General features: G+C 46.9%; 1 protein-coding gene across 2 annotated transcripts in view; it reads right to left on the bottom strand.

The window, feature by feature from the left end:
* The window catches only part of CDH13 (cadherin 13), a 953,577-nt gene that overhangs the window by 56,021 nt on the left and 891,491 nt on the right, over nucleotides 1-6,065 (bottom strand). The window lies entirely within an intron of this gene.

The raw sequence follows: 6,065 nt of genomic DNA, 5'->3' as shown, positions 1-6,065 counted from the left end.
GGAAGGGAATACTTGGAGGAAGAGAACAGGGAAAGCGTCATGGGCAAAGACAAAATTTCTAATTTTGCATTAGAAATGCAAAATACTTATCATCCTAGCTAACCCAGGATTGAGGAATCTCTGGGCGCTGATATGGAGCTGATGTGGGGTTGAGCCACGGTGTGGTCCAATGAGCTCCGAGGGACATGCTGCGATGGACGAGGGGTGGCACCCAGGACAGCCTTCCCAGCACAGAGGTGTGAGAGAATGTGACACATCTGGGAAACCAGCAGAGATTGGTGAACCCACGCCAAGGCATGGACATTCTTAAATAATTGTACTCTCAAAGGTCTGTTTGCTAACTTTGTGGGGAGAACAGCTGCCCTAGGGGTTCAGTTTATGGCCTGAAGCCTGGCACATAACACACTCCATGGATATGTCCACCAGATAAGCTGCAGAAAGGGACATGCAGACATATCATTTAGGAAAGGAGAGGCTCAGAAGCGCCACGTCCACCCTTGGGTTCCCTTAGGCAGCCACCCCCTCACCCCGTTCAGCCACACCTTTGCCCTTTTTGTTTCTAGGTATCCTGACACCGGGACCCTCATCTTTCCAGCCACTGGAACTTTCTAACCTGGCTTGGTAACTGCAGCCATCACAGAATTAAGTAATGACAAAGTGAGTTATTATCCAGCCTGGCTTCAGCGGGGCTGTAACCTGCAGCTGAGATACCTCACGGTTGGAACACTCACACGACTGTCTAGGCAGTGACATGAAAAATGGCCCCTATAGTCCCCCAGCTCAGAGCCATAGATCCTCAGAGTCTGGACTCCACACTTGGTGGGGGAATAATGTTGTTTTGTTGAGAAGGGGAAGAGGGTGTAATTAGATTCCTCTTAAATGTTACATTCATTCTTGTTAATCAAAAATTAGTAGCTCTTAAAAAAATAAACACAAGTCAGCTCCCCAGGAAGCTGATAGCAGTTCCTATGGCCTGTTTAATTACACAAAATGAAACAAAACGTGTCCCTCTGCCTCTTGCCTTTGGAATTAACAAAATGGAATATAACAGTGGGCATGTCTTGGTGGTGGGATTAAGTGATTTTTAACTTCCTTCTTGATTCGTGTGTGTGTGTGTGTGTGTGTGTGTGTGTGTTAGGTAACATTGGTTTATAATGCTGCTTGTGATTTAGAGAGATAGGACCTCCCCCTTTAGGTGTTACACCACACTCACCCTGCCAAAGCAGGTATCCTGTGAAAAACATGGACAAATGGCAGAGAGAAGAACGTACAGTCAAGGCCCAGTAGGACTCAGAGTGAAAAATGTGATGTGATGTTACTGCCTCCAAACACCCTCAGGGAAGTGAACCACATGCACCAATTTCTGATGATAATAGTGACCGTTTGAGTGTGCCTTTGTGTGCAGGGGGCCAGTGAGACAGTTAAGAAAGTAACTTGTCGTCTGTAGAAATCCAGGGCTTCATTTTTCCACTCTGCGGAATGTGTACAAATCTTGGGGAAGCCTCAGGTGTGCTTCAGGGCATGGAGTCAGGATTTACTACAAGTTTATTCAGGTCTCAAAGGCAGGCAGAGCCCAGCTGAGATCTGGATGAAGCCACCCCTCTCTTCTCTCCCCTCCCCTGGGGCTGTTTGTTGAATGAGTATAGGAATATTATTTTGACTTATCTATTTTGAGTATTGGCAACAGGAGGCAGGAAGAGGATGGCTGGGCTGTCACTGAGTCTGGTTGTTACCCTTCACCTGTTGGGCAGGCTTTTCAACACCTGTGCTTTGGGGGTGTGTCTTTCAGGCCATGCATTTAGCAAATGTTGGCTGAGGCTTGCTCTGGGGCAGGCACTGTACCAGATGCTGGATGAAGATAGCAAATGAGCCACAGGCCTTCTGCAGAGCCCCCAGGGCAGAGTGAAACACAGACAAATAAAGACAAATAAATACAGGAAGGACTACACAGCAGGGGCTGGTGAACTACACCCTGCAGCCCAATCTGGCCGCTTCCTGAATGTGTAAATAAAGTTTTCTAGGAACACAGCCATGACTATTCATCCATGGGATGGGTTTTGCATTCTAACGGCAGAGTTAAGTAGTTGAGACAGAGATCAGGTGGCTGCAAAGCGTACATTCCCTATCTTCTGACCATGGCAAATATGTGCTGACTTCTGTTTTAAAAGGAGAAAGATTTATACCATCTGAAGAGAAACTGTTACAGGGCAGGGAGAGGGGCACCCCAGATCCCGCAAACCTGCCTGCTCTAAATAGGTTCTGCCATCCGCGTCATCAACACAAAACATATGAGATTTTAATGGGAAGGAACTTTAATACGATTAGGAAACAATACAGGAAAGGCAAAGAATCTAATTTCTAAATCAAGCACCCAAAGTTACCCGTCCCCTCATGGGTAAAAGTCCCTCCAAATGGGATTGGCCCAGAGCAAGGCCCCAAAGCCTGCCACAAGTCTAAAGCACCTTCCAGTGGGGACCCACAGAAAAGGATCAGAAACAACCAGACAAGTCTGGAAGGAAAAGAGCAAAATCAAGACAAAAGCTGCCATTGTCACCTCCCCACAGGTCTCTCACCCACACCTGTGTCACCCAGTCCACGACCAAAAGGCAAGTGTACAGAGTGTCTGACTGACTCCTGCTTTAAAAGAAAGTGCTGTAGAGCATGAAGCAGTGGCCCAAGCAACAAGTCCAGGGGTTACTGACCCTGTTGCCATCCACTGCAGCCTTAGGGTCTTAAGGGTGGGCTACTGGGGGCAAAAGTCTTGGCTGTACTGCCTGGTGAGAAGCGATGCGATGCGCACCAAGGGAGGAGAGGTGGGGAGACTCTCCTTTCATCCTCTCCAGCCCAGAGGGGAGGCTCAAACCAAGGGAGAACATTAGGTGATAATGAAGTAAAGATATTTAATTAGCACTCATTCACGCTGTTTATTAAAGTCAGACTCTGATGTAAATCCCTTTCTAGACTTTGCAAAGAGGTATTATATATTAGCCCAGGAGACACTAGGCTAAAGCCTGGTTTAAAATTGGCTTTGAAAATCATTATTTACTTGTAATTTATTCATCAGTTCAAGAAAAATTGATTGAATACCGACTATATGACATTCAGAACTCAAGACCAATACGGCCCTTGCCGTTGAGGGGCTGGTAGACCAGGCACAGGGGAGACAGGCCATCAACATGCAGCAGGGGAGTGCGCCCCATACTCCTAGTCATGTTTTATGAAGTTACCTCCAATGCTGAGTTGGCCAGTACTGAGCTGCTGTGCCAAGGAAATGCAGGACTAGGTTCCAGCCACCCTCTGGCCACATTGTCATCGACCCATCAATATATAGCATGGTGTTATGCATATTTCTGGCTAAATGCATATTTAAATCAACACATATCATTGGCTCCTTTATGCTGGGCTCACCACGGGAAAGAGCTTATCTAACACAGAAGCTTCCTCCTTCTTGCACTCGGGACACCAGCACTTGGGGGCCATTTTAAAAAGTGAGATCACCAACAAGAAGCACAGAACTGTGAAAAATGTGGCACCAAACACACAGGAAACACAGCAGCTTGCCACTAGAAGCAGTGGTGTTCCCTTTGACCTCATCTGTGATAGGGCATGTTGGGCGGCTCAAAGGTTTCCCTGTTTTGAGCTCATCTGCAAATGACCTTGAGAGTGTTGTGGGTATTTTGGGGTTCCAAATAAGTTCAGCAAGTAAGTGAACTTGGAGATGCAGAACCCATGAATAATGAGGACCGACTGTGATTCAAGGCTGGAAGAAAGCTTTCTGTTTGGTTCTCCAGTAGGGGGGACACTGGTGGCAGCCACGTTGTCTGGGCAGAGACAGATGGGAGGGAGGAGAGAGGGGGCAGGGGGAGGGGAGAGAGGGGAGAAAGGAGAGAGAAGGAACAGAGGGGACAGAGGAGCACTGTGGGTGTGGTAGGGGGGTCTGGACTTTATTCAGGGTGGACTGGAAGGAAACAGAAGCCTTAATGGGGAAAGAGGAGACCCGAGTTATGGTTGAGCAGGATCACTCTGGCATTGGGTTGATGGTGCGTTTTAAGAAGGCAAGAGTGGACAAGCCAGAGCAGTTGGAATGATTGATGTCCTGGAGACAGACAATGTTGCTTAGAGCAAGCTGGTGCAGACGAGGGGGGCTGGGGTGATGACACAGCTGCAGCTGGACCCTCTAGGACTAGTCAGTGTGCTTGACCTTATGGCAGTCTACCTTTTAAGTATTTGTGAAATATTTGCTTTTTGGGCATTAGATGTTAAGTTTTAGATATTCAGGGTTAAACATCAAACAGTAATCTCTTAGCCACAGCAGCTTGTTGGCAGCTGCTCAGAGAACAGGGAAGAGCTCATCTGTGGGCCACCCAGGAAGGGTGCCGTGGGGTCTCGAGAGCTACCTCTTCATGCTCTACTCACCCTCCTGGGTGCCCAGTGCTCCCGCATTCCCAGATTTCAAAGGAAGCCCCAGAAACAAAGAATCCACGTGAATGGAGAGCAGACACGAACTGAGCCCCCTCCTCTGAGCCTCAGTTAGCTGATGGAATAAAGATCCCACCTGAAATAGCAATTTCATGGGACCTTAAAGAACTTGTACTTTCTACTAGGTGCAGATAAAAAAAGATAGATAGTTTCTTCTCTTGTAAAATAAATGTTTTCCTGTTAAAAAATCCTTTGACATAAATGGATCTGAATTTCAATTCCATCCCTTCCCTCACAAGCCATTCAATTCTCTGGTGCCTGAAATATTAGCAAGATGATGCATGATCAGATTTGTAGACGTTCCACTGAGTTACTTTGTACATTGTCCATTTCTATTTCTTTCTGTTCTAGTCTTCAATCATGGTTCCTATTCTTATTCTCTAATCATTTTAAACATAATTAGTTTATAGTCTAGTTTTTTTTTTTTTTTTTTAAACCTACAGATTTTCTTCCTTTGCTGTTGAGCCCAGCGATGGCTGTCCACCGGCCCGGGTGCAGTTCACGCAGTGTGTCTGTCTCCCTCCCTGTTCCTCCAGGGTGCAGGCTCGTGCCCAGCACAGCTCTGAAGATCACCTGGCCCATGCCTTCCTTAGAGAGGTGCTCCCAGTGTAATAACTGGATGCGCTGATGCCTGCCTCTCACGTCACAAGCACCATTCTCACTACTGGGGGCAGCTGTGGAAGTGTGAAAGTGTTCTATGTACACTTTCGAAGTCAGTGTGGGTCATCCCAGGCACTGTGCACAACTCAAATCTGCAGCAGGATTGGAGTGGACGTTTGTTATTTCAGGGTGCTCACCAGCCCTCACCGTCCTTGTGGCAACCTGTCTTCCTTTCGGACAAGGGGTGGATGCCAACAAGCAACACAGAGTCCAGTGGGTGGACAAGATTCAGTGAGCAGTATGGGCAGTGGAGCTCATCTTGGTGACTGGGCGTGTGACCCCGGACCCAGGACAGCTCCCTTTGTGTCCACTGTCCCCCCTCTGCAGCTCTATTTTGTGGACATCCATTTTCTCTCCCCCAGTGTGTCCTCTGGCCTCATGTCTACTCTCTGATCCTCAACATAGTAAATTCTTGTTTTACTTAATTTAACATAGGTGATGCAAGTCCCTGTTGCTTGTGACCATGGATTATGACAGATACAGGACCAGAAAAATAACTGGAGGTTCTCAATTGTTAGGTCCTCTTTTGCTTACCTGTGACATCATGTGACATCACCCTGGCTTCACCTCATTGAGATATTCAACCAGATCCTAGGTGTGTTTGGATCACAGAGAGTCATAAGTCATGGTGTTATTTGTGTGACATCATGTGCTTTGCAGAGGGCCTTAAAATGTTGATAAATTCAATCCTGGGGCCCAAACAAGGAGCAGTTTTACTAGCAGAAAACACGGTTGTTCTATGTGCACTTTCAAAAGACTGCAAAATCAAGCATATTTGTCCACCAAAAAAGCCAAACAGGTAGCCTTCAAAAACCCGTCATTTGATTCTTATTTTTAGTAATGTTCATGGTGCACCCATTTGCACTGTCCCTTCTAAGTCTTGCTTGCTGGCAATCAAACAGCAGATGACAAAATTCCACATCTAG

This window comes from Talpa occidentalis, unplaced genomic scaffold (genome assembly GCF_014898055.3).
Source record: "Talpa occidentalis isolate TD23 unplaced genomic scaffold, MPIMG_talOcc4v2.1 talOcc4.17, whole genome shotgun sequence".
Taxonomy (NCBI): Eukaryota; Metazoa; Chordata; class Mammalia; order Eulipotyphla; family Talpidae; genus Talpa; species Talpa occidentalis.
Note: the sequence above shows the minus strand (reverse complement) of the source record. Positions and strands in the feature narration are given on the sequence as shown.